Raw genomic sequence first — 16,285 nt, forward strand, 5'->3', positions numbered from 1 at the left:
TTAATGCTACATTGTTAATAAAGCTGCCATTTCCCTACACATATCTGTCCATTACGTTTTATCCTTTTAATATTATCTATAAAATGGGTATGTTTAGGTGTGGAGTTAGGGTTAAGGGATCGTACATTTATAATCTATTAAATGGTAAAAGGGAAATTATACAGATATCTTTATGATATGAAATATTCGTAAATAGTTTAACATACGTTTTTTAGCTGTAAAATCGTAATAATGTTATGTAACTTTACTGCTTTATTCTGAGACCAAACGGTATAAACCAGTTAAATCAACAGCTGGAAAGAGCTGAGAAGGAATTCAGTATACACCATGAACTTTATTTTAAGTGCCTGTATATCTGAAAACTCTTTACAAAACCATAAAGCTGTTACAATTTCATGATATGGAGGAGTCACATCAGTTGCTTTATACGTTAAAAGGTGACTCTTTACCCAAATAAAGCTGTTTGTGAAACTTTTTTTTTTAAACAGCTTTATGGTTTTTAACTGGTTTATACCGTTTAAGAATAAAGCAGTACAGTTAAGATCAAAGTACATTTGTCCACAGTACATTGTTTGCAAAGGCTTGAACTTTCATGCTCATATTCATGTCATTTCACAGTTATGCCACATTGTTCATCAGTGTTTCAAAGCACCAAGTCACCACTTTAGTTGAGGGGCCACACACATGATGAAGTCATAGATAAATAATGCTTAGTTAATGATGACTACTGTATTTGAATGCCAACAGAATTCGTATGTTATGTGCTGTGATTGGCCAATTTGGGGGTCTGTCCATTTACCTGCAGGCTATGAAGAAGACATGAACATGCTGGATAACTCAGATCATAATGAAAACACATTGTTCATCAGTGTTTCAAAGCACCAAGTCACCACTTTAGTTGAGGGGCCACACACATGATGAAATCATTGATAATGCTTAGTTAATGATGACTAGTATTTGAACGCCAACAGAATTCGTATGTTATGTGCTGTGATTGGCCAATTTTGGGGTCTGTCCATTTACCTGCAGGCTATGAAGAAGACATGAACATGCTGGATAACTCAGATCATAATTCAGAAAAAAAGTTCTCACATTAATTGATATACTGTTCTAGCCTGTATGCATGCATTAGATAATGTGGATTTTTGTACATTCCTTTAATAATTCGAAGAGTAGTCTTGCATGCATGAATTAATACTTTTTTATGCATGAATTCATGATGATTCATGTACCATAACCATAGCTTTATCCACAGTGGGTGGTAAAGACCAATTTTTTGTGTGAACAAAGAAAACATCATGATCATGCATAATAAATCATAATTCATGATGATGTACTCATCTTAGTTAATGTTTTAATTAAGGTGTTGTTCATCCATGAAGTCATGAATGAAAAACGTTGAACTCGTGTTAGTTCCTGATGATTCATGAGATATTAATGCATGAATTAATGCATATTTCATGCATGAATTTATACATGAATTCATGATAATTCATGTACCCTTACCGTAAAGTGTTACCAAGAATTCTTATAGTAGTAATGAGAATTTTCATCAGCATGTTGACTAAACTTTTGGAGGGACACATGGTGTGGTCTTGAACACGCAGCAGCTGTGACCCACTATGGAGTGTTGGTCCAAGCAAATCTAAATCTTAGTCACTAGTGTTATTGATTATTCCCAATTTCAGATCATTCCTGCTGTTACTTATTTAAGTCCTTTTTATTTTATTTTATTTTATTTTGATAGTAATAGCAGTCAGTCTATTCTTTCATCTATATGATTTATTTACATTTCCCCTCTTGTTCTAATGTGGTTCCATTTCCCATAGGGCCCAGAAAGGAACCAGAGACACCTTTATTTGTGATTTTGTTTATTCTCAACAAGTGCACTCATTTTTATGAACCTGCTACACAAGTAATCTCAACGATTACTATGGCATAACTATAGTCCTGAGGATCGATAATAAGCATAATCTGAAAAAGAAAGCTGTCCTTTTTCCTTTTTCCTCCTATCCTTCACTTCGTCATACCCTGCGGGTATAAACACGTAAGTGGATGCACCTACCAGTTGTTTTTAGCTGAGGAGCAGATCGTGCCCCAGTCAGCGGTGGTCCAGTAGAAGTGGCAAGGGGACTAAGTCTCCGTTCCCTCCTTCAGGGAACGAGGGTTACATTGGTAACCGAGACGTTCCCTTTCAGTCGGGTAACGTTCAACTTAGTCGATCGTATACCGACTGTATGGGATCCTCTAACACGCCACTACTTCTGCCACCTTCCAGTGCCTAAACACAAAGCTGCAACAGCCTCCACATGGCGGACGGTCGAGCTTAGGTCAGGAAGTCACTGCTGTTCCACAGGACCACTGGGAAAGCATACCTTGAAGGAGAGGTCTAGGCTGCGAAGCCACATCTACATGAGAGTAACATGTGGAAAACACATATGGACCATGCGCCTAAGCGTACAACATATGGGATGTCATTGAGGTGGGGGGGGGGGGACATAATCGAACGGGTGCCAGACGAACTGAATCGCCTTAGCCGAGTCAAAAATACACAAACCAATCGAAACGATCAGGAACACTTTTCAGCGCTACAACTGACCACCCCAAAAGGCTAAGCGTACCAGACCTACTCAGAATGAGGCAACGGTTCGGAGGCAGAGACCTAGCTTCAGAGAGCCCGTAGGTGGCCAAAGACCAGGTCTGCCTCCTTAGTTAGCAGCAGAGTGTGTGAGAAGGCATGAGCGGGTCCTCGAACGCATTACTGCTAACTAATGAAGCTGAATCTCTAGCATAAGGAAAAAAGCTGAAACAGCCAGGAACACCTCACGGCGCTGCACAGGTGAATCAACAGAATTCCAGATACCATCAACCACAACTTCAGTAAACAGGGACTCTACTCGGAAGGCCCGTAGCCGGCCCGAGACTGAATCTGGATCCACGCTGAGCCCCGGGTGAAGGCTGTCGCACGTGCTCAGCGGGAGAAGAGGCGGACGCAGGGGGACGCCCTCGGCGACGGGCAGGTGGAGGATCTACCCCCGATGGCCGGGTGGAGGCAGCAGCAGGTCATCGGGGAAGGATGTGCCGGATGACCTCCGTCTGCTTCTGTACAGTGGAGAACTGTTGGGCGAAGTTCTCCACCGCGTCGCCGAATAATCCAACATGGGAAATGGGGGAGTCCAGGAACCGAACCTTGTCTGCTTCCCTCATATCCGCCAGGTTGAGCCAGAGATGGCGCTCCTGGACCACCAAGGTGGACATCGCCAGACCGATCGTGCGAGCTGCAACCTTTGTATCCCGGAGGGCCAAATCGGTTGCAGTGCGGAGCTCACCCATGAGCTCACGATCTGCACTACTCTCGTGCATGTCCATGAGTGCCTGGGCCTGGTGTACCTGAAGCAACGCCATGGCATGTAGCGAAGATGCAGCCTGCCCACAGGCCCGCCAAAGCAGATGAGAACTTACAGGCCTTAGAGGGGAGACGAGGGTCTCCCTTCCAGGAGGTAGCGGTCGCTGGACACAGTTGCATTGCAACAGACCGCTTCACTGGGGGGATCGCCTCGTAACCCTTATCCGCACCTCCATCGAGGGTAGTGAGGGAGGAGGAGCTACCAAGCCTGTTTCTGGCAGAGAAAGGTGCCTTCCACGACCTAGTGAGCTCCTCATGCACTTCAGGAAAGAAAGGTACCGGAGCGGCGGGCTGAGAACCAGACCGGCCCGTTCCAAGAAACCAATCATCCAAACGAGACGGTTCGGGATGCGGTGGAGTATTCCACACGAGCCCGACCGCCTCGGCGGCCTTCTTGAGCATAGCCGTCATCTCAGGATCCAACATCGGCGTCGCCACCCTCCCGGAGGAGGGCAACGGCACAGAGTCTTCCTCCGTCAAATCAAGCTCCCCCTCTGCGATGGACATCCCATCGTCCGGATTCGCCCCAAAAGGAATGTCCGGTTGGCAGAGGTGTGGACTCGAGTCATGTGACTTGGACTCGAGTCAGACTCGAGTCATGAATTTGATGACTTCAGACTCGACTCGACAAAATGTACAAAGACTTGCAACTCGACTTGGACTTTAACATCAATGACTCGTGACTTCACTTGGACTTGCGCCTTTTGACTCGAGAAGACTTGCTACTACCCATGAAAACTGGGGAAAAAATGTTCACACGGCCGCGCCGCTCTCAGTTTATCTGCATCTGTGAAAAAATGTGAACCACCTGTATGCATGCAGAGAGCACGCGCGCTGCCTGCACGACATCCAATCACTGTAGTCCCACGTTGTTTTGATTCGACAGCATCTAAGCAGGCACATTGCAAGACAACCAATGAAGCGCAACAAGCAACAACGCATGCTACGAATTTGAACGAATGCTAAGCACCTTATTGGATGTACCGTAACTTACTAGCTGCTACATAGCTGCCAACTCTCACGCATTCTTTTCACACGCTCTCACGCCACACATCCATTTTCTCACGCACAGAAAAATCGCGAAGCAAAGAGGACACGGAGACCGACAGACTAGACAGAGCACGAGCAGGTTACTTATTATATAAAAAAATCTCTGCTCTCAGATTCTGTCACTTTTATTACCAAATTCAGACAATAAATACCGTTTTGGCGCTTGTTAATGTGACACGACAGATCCAGCGGCACGTGAACCGATCATCTCTAGCTGATAGTAAATAACGTTAAACACGAATGAACACTGTTGAAAGATACAGTACAACTTACCGAAATGTATATTCCTCATACATAATATCAACCCATCAATCAAACAATAAAACAGGTCAATAAAACAGTTGGAGAACAATTATGTCACATAACATTTACCTCAGGAAAGCCATTTAAGCACGTTAGTTGGCTAGAAAAAAAGAGCTATAGAGAGTATTTTGCTAAATATGTGTACTATATTGCATGTTTATTATATTTTTACTTATATCATTAAATAAAGTTGTTATTATAATAAAAAAAAACGCATTATATTTAATTTGTGTTATTTTTAACCTTAAATAATACTGCCAGCTGATAGGGTTCTCTGTATGTTTACAGCATTAGGTGAGTTGTTTTTTTCTTGAGAAAAGTTAATGCCTATCTTGTGTAGCCTACCTAATATTTATCCAAATGAGTCTATATTAAATCACAATAATTGAATTGAACTGAAATAATAAAAAAGCGTAGCTTACCAGAAATTGAACCATGTAAACATTGTAACATGTTGTCACTAAACCTAATAAAATTCAGTTTAGTTACTAAAATGTTTTGACAATCACAATACACTTATTGTGATGCAAAAATTACATCACAATTATTAATAATTGCATCACAATTGCATCCCCCATTGAAGTCAATGGGACCCAGAAACTGCCTGGTTACTGACATTCTTCTAAATATCTTCCTTTCTGTTCAGCAGAAGAAATAGTAGGCTAAAAGCAGGTTTAGTACTTGCCCCATTGAAGTCAACAGGGTGCAAATTTTAAAAATAGAATAACTCGGTGTAGGCAACACCGATTTTTGTCGTTGTTCTCTGTATTGACAGCACTCCAAATGTACAAAAAAATGAGCTCAATGTTAAAATTGACCGGAGTTCTCCTTTAATTACAGTATAAAGTAAATACAGTACAAATACAGAGAAATAAAATAAAATAAAATAAAATAAAAGCAAAGTATGTTCATGGACTTAAATATATGGTGTATGGTTACAATTGTAATTGTCCCTAATCCAAGATTTAAGCTGTTTTTTAAGGTACTCCGTGGGCTTGCTCCACCACCACTGTGCCAGTTTATAAAACAAAAAGATAAGGTCAATAGAGTAACCAGAGCAACCACCAGAGGGGACTGCATAGTTCAATATAGACAAAGTAGGATTGGAAACACAGCCTTTTCTGTCAGAGCCACAATTTTTTGGGAATAATCTACCCAATGAGTTAAGGGAGTGTAATAGTCTCTCCTCCCCTTAGCTGTCACCCCCCTTTTTGAGAATGGACATTAAAATGCACTATTCAAGCTTAAATGGTTGTAATTCAAGAATGATTTGGAGTATAGACCCAAGTTTGGTCTTGTTTTAAAGGGAAAAAAATGCAGATTATTACTGAAGTGAAAGCACTTCAAAAAATTAAAGTATGAAAAAGTTATGGAAGTTTAAATTTACATTAAATCAAATATAATTTATTTAATATTTTTCTTTTTTATAAAATATATATTTTACAAAATATGTTTTACAAAAAAATTACTATAAAATCAAAGCCATATATCTAACCAAGTTGTGTTCCAAATTTGAAGTTGATATCACAAAAATTGAAGTTCCCATGAGATTTTGTTTAGGCGTATTACCAAAAATAGCCACCGGGTGTCATTGAATTCCATTGAATTTAACTGTATGCATTCTACCATAACAAATTTATAAATTTCTGTCCAAATATCACTTCTGTCACAAAATATGGAACCTTGAGACTCAGACCTTTCTGACAATATGTGTTTTGTCAAGATTAGAAAATATTTTGATCATAAATTATGAAACATGACGACACCCAAAAGGGGAGGAGCCTGATAAAATAATTTAGAGTACCGTTTCTATGGTAACACAATGTCCAATTTCAAAACAGTTTACACAGGATGAATTCTGAGATCGTAAGCTTTCAAATGATACCTAATTTATGATAACTACTAAAATATGTGATGTAATAAAAAAAGGCAATAAAAAAGATAATATTATATTTTAGAGGATAATATGTATATTATACTTTTTAGAGGATAATATTATTTTATACTTTTTTTTTTATTGACAAATACTAGATTAAATGTTTTATTATGAACTTTTAGCATGAAAACCAAAGTTTCAATTATTAAAAGTGTGTGCGTCGACTTTTTGTGACAAACGCCAGAAACGCCTGTTATGATGTTGATTTTTTGAGGTGCACTCTTGACATAAATTAATCTATTACTGTTCCTGCATAAATTGTAACAAAAAACAGTGCTGGAATATCTATTAAGGAGTCTTAGACCTTTCTAACGATATATAGTTTGTCATGATTAAATTAGGATTTAATTGTAATATAGTGAAGTAAACTTAGGCGTCCCGTATACGGGACGGTGACAGTTAAAGGGTTAACCTGTTAAGCTGCACCCCCACTTTTAAAAATTCCCCAGAAATGACATACCCAAACTGAAACAGATACAGTTCATGAACCCTTTGCACTAAAAGCACAAGTATGATCTCATTTGAAAGCTGACACCTGGCAGTTTATTGTAAATGTAGAATTAATTATTGTCATAATGAAAAAAATTGTTATAAATAGCTTCAAAGTTTTGTAAAGTTATTAGAAATTATTTTTTATGAAACATCCTTATGAAAATAAAATTGAAGTTGGCACTGTAGCAATCTAGAAATGCACTACAGCTAAAGCCACATGTCTAAACATTTTATGTTTAAAATCTGAAGATATTAAGTGGGTCATTCTCTAATTTAGGGTACATTTCATGTCAGCAAAAAAGCACAAAAGCACTGTCCTTTCTCAGTGGAACATTAAGTGTCTCAATATAGTATATTAATTCAGTGTTACATATCTGTTATCTGCAGAGCTTAAATATGAACTGTTTTTACTTTTTTTTAATTAAAAACATGTTTTTACTTCAGAGTTTGTCAACTATGTTACGGACAAACAGGGTGTTATACAAACCATTCAATTCAGTCTTGCACTTGAAATTAAATGCAATTTAGAAGGCTCTTGAGTCTATTTCTGCCACACATACAATTGTTATTTAAAATGATTTTCATAATCAACCTTTTTTAAAGATGAACATGCAATGCATTTATAACTGTCCTTATGGACAAGTATGTTTTTCATAATAAATCTCCATTAAAGTTATTTTTGATCATTAAAAAAAGATGTTATAGTAAACTCCAACCTATGCAAATAAGTAGAATGCTTAAAAATGTCAGAAACATCAATATTGGCTATTTTAACTTTAAAAATCTAAGTGTAACCTAGGTGACAATGAAAATCACACGGTTGACACTATAACCTAGTTGACTGGACATATTGTTAACCATGGACAACATTTTATTCAGGAGACAGAATTTAATTAGCAAAGTTGCTTTCGGTGAAAACCTCTTTTATTTTAAATGTAGAATTATTAAACAGTACAGAAATGCACATAATTCCACATAGAATACATTGAAATGCACACTAACAAATATTTCAATTCACAAAGACCTGTGATGTAAAATCATCCTTTATGCATTCAAAAATATGAAATGATCAAACACTACACACATAAATTCATGGGAAATTGAATATAGAGTGATCAGGAAATAGCTTTAAAATGTCCCCACAAAGCCTACAATCAATATTCAATCAATCAATAAAACAAGCTAATGCTTATGGAATGAACTTTGTGAACTGAACTTCTCAATTATGCATTCAGAATGCAGTGACAAAAATACAAACAGCTACATATAATTTCATGGAGAACCTCCAAGTCAACACTAACTAGTCAATATCTGACAGAACAGGGATTGCTCATAGTAATAGTAATTATATAATCCCAAACAAATACTTTTGAAGTTTTTTTATGCATTCAGAATGCACCGATAAATGCAACACATACTCTTAGTAATTCATTTCTCAGCTCAATTCAAGTAATTTAACAATTCTAAAAAAACTCTAAAAACTCTTCAACAGAACTGATGCAACAGAGCCTTTAAAAAACAATGCTATTCAAACTTATGCAAACTTAACTTTTTTTGCATTCAGTATGCAACAGTGAAACACTGCACACAAAACATATAATTTCAGAGAGAATGCCTCTAAATGAACACTAAGTTAGATCTTTGACAAATTTGACAAGATATCTTGATCAATTTCAACATGGCGGGAATTTACTGGCTTTGGAGGAGGAATAATTCGCAAAACATCTTCAAACAAGTACCAGAGCACATCATCTCTCAGGGACCAGAAAAAGCGGTTCTCTGCACGTCCAACTTTACTCATGCACTTCACCTGCACATGAGTCTCTGTGATTTCCTGAATGGTGCCAGGGTAAATTGTCTCCTCATAGGTCACAACACACCACTGTCCAATCAACTGAGGACTCCACAGAATTTCATTGTCCTTGTTTGAGTGTACTAGAGGCAGTGCAGGGGTTGATGGCTGAACCTCAAAGCTGAAGGCATGTGTGTCTTCACACTGGCACTCAAACATTTGCCTGGTGGTACAAGGGCAACTTACATCTCGATAGAGAAGCTTTCCCAAGGACCCTGTGACCACCTGATGTATTCTCATGGTTGAAGGCCCTGCTGACAGAGAACTTGGCATCTTCTTGAGGAATTCATTCACAAGATTTTGAGAGATGTAGAACACTCGTACAGTACCACTATCAACCAAAGCACTGTATAAGTCCTCTGCTGATCCGATATCATGCCCCTGGCTTACAAGCCTGTCAGCCGTCCGTTTCAGGAGGCCTCCCACTCCATCGGGAGCACCTTTCCCATGGCTTGCTTCAAAAAAATTCCATGTTCCCCTTTTGAAGCCACGGTTCACCAGCTCTGTGGTCAAGAGGTAGAAATTTCCCTTCTGCCTATATTGTGTTGTAGGGCCATCACTAAAGAAATGCACCACCTCAATAGAAGGATGTGAGGCCTTGACTTCATCGAGAATGGGGGACAGATGTGCCCATATGGCAGGAGGGCCCTTCTCTTTTGATGAAGAAATTGTGCCAAAGCACATGTGCTCTGCTGTCCCCCCAACATAAAGAACTCCTGTGTGGAGGGTAGCTTGTTTCTGGTTGAAGTGCATTGCTTGAATTTCAGATGAAAGCTTACATGAATAGTTTTCAGAAAAATCCACGTGAATTAAGCATTCGTTGTTGGACATATTTAGCCTCAATTCACGGTAATGTGAAAATTGCCTTTTGATGTTAAATACATGCCGTTTCAAATGGGTCAATTGATCTTGAAACATCTCCAGCATGTCTCCTAACTCTATTTCCTTTTTCTTCTTCGCTGTTATTCTCATAGGGACCATTTCTTTGACACCATCATTGTTCTTCTTTTCTCTAATCACTGTTTCAGACAACCACTGAGTGATCTCGACACGTTTCTGCAGGTCACCTTCTGCTAGTATAGCAAACTCCTGCCCTTTGCAATCAGGACACACATTGTACATGCAGTCCTTTGATTTTGTATTGCAGCTTATGGATGTCATCATATCCTCCATGTCCACACCGTTAATTAATTTAAGCGTGTGAAGATTTTCGGCAAGAAATGAAAAATTCTCATGGACCTTGCAAAGACAGGTTTCTCTGTCTGCGATTGTTGGATGAACTACCCAGAATGGACGCAGACGGCAAAACAAGGAGTAGGAAAGGCTGGAATGAGGATGGTTAATGAGAAATTTCCTGTGGAGATTTCTCAAGGTGTCATTTAAAAACCTCTTCTGTTTTTTCTTCTTCCCTCTCGTGATTGTTTGAGCTTTGCCTGCCGTCAAACGGCTGTTTTCATCCCTTGTCAAAAATTCGTGAACATTTTCTTGCAATCTATAGCACAGGCTTCTGTACTTAATTTTCCCTTCAGCATCAGCTAGTCTCTTCTTTTTTCTGGACAGGTGTAGTGTTTTAGTCATTTCATGCTGTAAGCCATACTTTTTCAGGATTCTTCCTGTTACAAGCCCTGACATTATTCGCCTATGTGCCCTTTTCTTTTGGGTGAAAAAGGCATCTTTCATGTTGGCCATGAGTGCATTGTGCACAAGCAGTGACCTGCGCACCTCAGAGGAAACAGAGGCATGTTGAAGTTGTCGCCTAGTCTTGGATCCTGTGGATTCTGACACATGCTCTTTTGAAGTGCTATTGTATCTTTTTAGTTTCTTGCGAAATTTATCTGATTTGCTTTTTTGCTTTTCAAGCAAGTCTCTCAGTTTCTGTATTTCTCTATGTAATTTTGAGTTTCCTCTTTTGGCCTTTATTCTTCCAGTCTTCTTCTGTCTGAAATAAACAACCAGTATATTGTATATTAATGTACAGACAAAACATGTGGGTAACTGGGAACATTAAATGCATAAACCTGTTTCTGTCTTGCCTCATGAACTCTACCTGCTGCTCTGAGGTGGATGGTTGTCTGGACTGTCCGGTGGTGTAACTACGTTCTCAAGCCTGCTCTTTCTCTCTCTGCTATTCTGTTTTGCTTTCTTCCAGTAGGCCCTCTTTCTTCTTTTCTCTCTCTCACTCATATCTGCCACTGTCTTCACCTTTCCTTGTGACCTGAGCCTGTGCCATGCCTCTCTCTGCTTCTCCAAACATGCTGCCCTTCTCTCAGGATCTGCATCACGACGAGCCCTGTATCTCCGCTGTCTCTCAGCTGCGGAGACCTATTTAAATGTATCATTTTTAAAAGTCAAATAATATATCTATATAAAATGTATATAATATATATATATATATATATATATATATACACATGTTCAGTCCATATAAATAACATAGAAACAATTAATGATCATGATATGCCATAGAGCACTGATGTAACTTAGTTGAAAGATAGTTGACCGTAACTTAGTTGACCATAACTTAGTTGACAATTTCCATATTTCTTCCCCATAACAGAAATGGTGGACCTAGCCTAGCTAACCACATGTCATTTTTTTGAGCAGGTTAATGTAAGAATTCAACACAAAATTTCATTATAATAAATAAAACTTTTTAGCCATGACGATGTACATAACATAGTTGATGGTTAATAATACGGCCGTTGACAATATGCTTTTCTACATCAAATATTGAAAAAACTGAGAGGAGACTCACCATGGTGTGTTTGAAATGGCCTCCACAGAGAAAAATGACATCACATGGTGCTGGTCACATGGTCTTGGGACAAACCATTTTTGAGTTGCTGGGGGAGGTTTTGTTTGTAACATAGTTGACCAACATTTTGTGGACACGAATAAATTAATATATTTTAAGTATTTAAATAAATAACTTAAATTTGAAACTATTATTTTCCTTTAATATTAAGACTTTTGTAAAAGATTGCAAAAATAATTGATTTATTTTAATGATTTTAATGGATGTTTTTGGACCCTCAACTTTCTCACATTGAAATCGGACATGGACAAAACTGTACATTTAGGGCCATAATGACACATTTTAAGCAAAATGAAGAATATATTGCATATATTGTCTGTGTGATGCTATTTCATGAAGCAAGTTTACACATAAAATGCAATTTGTTTGAAGAAATTTGATTGTATAAGTATATTTAACATCAGTGGACATGCAGTGTACCCTAAATTATAGAATCACCCAAGTCCAAAACTCTGTATTTAGTTAAATGTTTTTCAAGACCATGTCAATGACTTTATTTTGATTTGACGCTAAAATGCAACTGATGTTTATTGCCATCTTCTAAGCATCTATCCAGTATATTGTCTCTATTGTTTTGTGGTGCAAACGAGCCCCATTCAGTCTCAGTCTCCCCCTGCACACATTCACACCTCTCCAGCCTGGTTATGGCTTTAAATATGCATTTCTTTTGTCTGCATTATAGTTACTAATGACTGGCTATTCACAGGCTATTCATAGGGTTTCAGTCCCTAATTTCTTTTCTCAAAGTTCACCTCACATTTTAAACTGTATCAAATGCATTTCTTGAATAAAGAAACTTTCAGTAATGTTAAGCATTCAAAAAATCATAAAAGTATAAATTTCTAGGTTGCAGGTGCACCTAGGGCTAGCTAGCATGTTAGCTTAGCACACCATCAATACACGACAATTTATGAGATTAAAACCATGTTTGTGCTCCAAACTTACTTCATAACGCAAGACGAGTGTTTTAAATAATCTTCTGTGATCTAATTTGGCTTCAGATAAAAAAATCAGACAGAAAATATACTATTGTATGGTATTCTGCACAATGACAGTCTATATAGATTAGCATTACATTATAAATATAATCTATTATTATGGAAATACCTGGCATGGCTTGAAAAACACAGGTAACTCAAATATCATTGCAAACATGTTTATTGTCTTCAAAACGTCGTATCTGCATGTTACAGCGATCTCTTGTTAGCTTTGTGTGTATCAGTGACGTCCTGGAATGTCACATGATCATGGCTCTTCTTCATGTTCCATATATGGACTATTATTGTGCATAATAGCGCCCTCAGGCTATTGGTATGAATTGAAAACACAGTATCAGAGTATCTAACCGCTCATAATGATTACATCGACGCATTTGGGTATAAATTCAATAAATATTATTCCTGTCTATAGAAATCTGATGTAAATCTATGAGAATCTATCAATATTTCTCCAAATATGCACATTTTTGAGCTAAAGCCCTGAAGGAAGTTGTTTTGTGTATCGCTGTCATGACGACAGCACAGAGTTTTTTATGAATGAAAGCGGCTGACGCGCATAATTCATATCAAAGGTATCGACTCATTTTTTCATTTCATAACTCCTGACACAAATTAAGAAATAACTGTCGCTATAAGTTTCTCAGAATACAATAGTGGTCAAATACTGAAACTTGAGTCTTATATCTTTTTAATGATGTATAGTTTGTCAAGGTATAACATTAAATCTGATAGTAACTTTGAACTATATATAAAAAAAACGCTTCAGTGCGCCCGCGCACTGGCAACGGTGAACAGGTTTTAAAAGAACAAAAATAAAAACGAATAAAATAACTTCAATACACAAACAAAACGCCACGAGACAAGAGCGAGACTAAAGGCCCGGGGTTGCGGTGCCACCGGCTTGGGCCCATAATCGCTGCTCGCAGCTATATTTATTATTGTTGTTCAAGGGTTCGGGGACTTTTGGGGCCTTTAACAGACTCAAAAACTCATGAAACTTTGCACACAGGTCAGAACCCGCGGCCATTAGGGCCGGGCTGAAGCTGGTACACGGGCGTGGCAGGGGGGCTCAACAGCGCCCCCTAGAACACAATCTGAAATCTTGGACACATACAAGAACGTATTAGTATGAAACTCGGTACACATATAGATCTCATCGGGCCAAACAACTTCTGCACTCTATGTTATTAGCTCCGCCCAAAAGGAAGTGAGCTATTATGGGTTGTTTGAAAAATGCATGCTGTGGAATTTAATGTACTCCTCCTACAAAATTCATCCGATCCCCACAAAACTCGGTCAGCGTGAAGTCAAGACATTGAGGATGCTAAATTGCGGACGGATTTTTGATATCTCGAAAGGGTTGGCCGTGGCGAGGAAACGAATTTGCAAAGTTTCAGAAATGGGAGTGGTGAGGGGCTCAGTAGCACCACCTTTAGTCACAAATGGGGGTTTAGTTTTAAGTAGAGTCACAAAAATCGTTATGTATATTGTTCTCATCAAGTCGGACAACTTTCTAATTTATAGTCATAAGCTCTGACCAACAGGAAGTGAGATATTTTGGTTTGAATGTGATTTTTTGGAGAATTCTCTCTCTCTCTCTCTGTATCTGTATCTCAGTGTGTGTGTGTGGGGTGGGGGGATTTGTCTGTTAGGAGAGATTTGCTTTTATAATTGTTTTTCAAGGTTTCAGGGGCTTTTGGGGCCCTTAACGTGCTTGAAAACTCTTGAAACTTTGCACACAGGTCAGAACCTGCGGCCATCAGGGCCGGGCTGAAGCTGGTACCCGGGCGTGGCAGGGGGGGCTCAACAGCGCCCCCTTGAATGGGGTCCGAAAACTTGGTCCATAGATCAAACTAGCTTGCATGAATTAATATGAAACTCAGCACACATATAGATCTCATCGGGTCGAACAACTTTCGCACTCTTAAGTTATACGCCAGTCCAACAGGAAGTCAGCTATTATGGGTTGTTTGGAGAACGCTTGCTGTGGAATTTATTAATCAATCGCCACCAAACTCGGTGTGCATGAAGTCAAGACATTGAGGATGCTAAATTGCGGACGGATTTTTGATATCTCGAACGGTTTGGCCGTGGCCAATGACATGAATTTATGGTGAGAAAAGAGAAACACGAAGTGTTATAACTTCTGCACACATTAACTGATCTTGATGAAACTTCAGCAGTGTGTTCGTGGTAAGAGGCCGATCAGAACGATGTAACTATTGTGAGTCAAAGTTATAGCGCCACCATCTGGTAGCAGGAAGTGTGTCACTTTCAAAATGCTTTTGACAAAAGTGGGAGGGTTATTTTTACCTAAAGTTTAAAAAATCAATACGTATATTGGTCTCATCGAGCCGGACAATTTTCTAATTTACAGTCATTAGCTCCGACCAACAGGAAGTCAGATATTTTGGTTTGAATGTGGATTTCTTTGCAAAATCAGTCTCTGAATTTTTACCCACTCCTCTTAAGTGGTTTATTTTATTCCCACCAAACTTTTTCAACATGATGAAAATACATTAAAGATGCTAAATTGTGAACGGATAATACATATCTCAAACGGTTTTGCTATGGCGAGGGATTAAAGTAATGTCAAAAATGGAAACACTTTTTTTTTCAATTTAATAATTGTTTAAGTTTAAAAACAGCCAGAATGGTTTTTTAGTCCAAAAAATAAATAAATCATGTCATTCATAGTGCAATACTGCTGTCTTGAGTTCAAAATCAGGTAGGACTATTGTATCTATATAAAAATATACTAGGTATGTGACGGTGAGAATATTTTACCACAAGTTAATCAACGGGTTAATCAACGTTAATCAATGTTGTGGAATATTTTGAGTGTATCATAAAATCAGAATAAGGTAAGACAAGTCATATTTTCTGTCTTTTATATATACTGTGTATATATATATATATATATAAATATAGCTGCGAGCAGCGATGAAGGGCCAAAGCCGGCGGCACCGCCACCCCGGTGCCTTTAGGTAACTAAAGGCACCGGGGTTGCGGTGCCACCGGCTTGGGCCCGTAATCGCTGCTCGCAGCTATATTTATTATTATTATTATTATTTTGTCAACCTTTCGGGCACTTTTGGGGCCCTTAACATGCTCGAAAACTCTTGAAACTTTGCACATGGGTCAGAACCCGCGGCCATCAGGGCCGGGCTGAAGCTGGTACCCGGGCGTATATGGTACATATAGATCTCATCGGGCCGAACAACTTTCCCTCTGTCAAGTTTCACGCCAGCCCAACAGGAAGTTGGCTATTATAGGTTGTTTGGATAACGCTTGCTGTGGAATGTGAAGTACTCCTCCTAGAGAATTCATCCCATTCCCACCAAACTCGGTGTGCATGAAGTCAAGACATTGAGGATGCTAAATTGAGGACAGATTTTTGATATCTCGAACGGTTTGGCCGTGGCGAGATTTA

Source organism: Squalius cephalus (assembly GCF_949319135.1).
Source record: "Squalius cephalus genome assembly, chromosome: 6".
NCBI lineage: Eukaryota > Metazoa > Chordata > Actinopteri > Cypriniformes > Leuciscidae > Squalius > Squalius cephalus.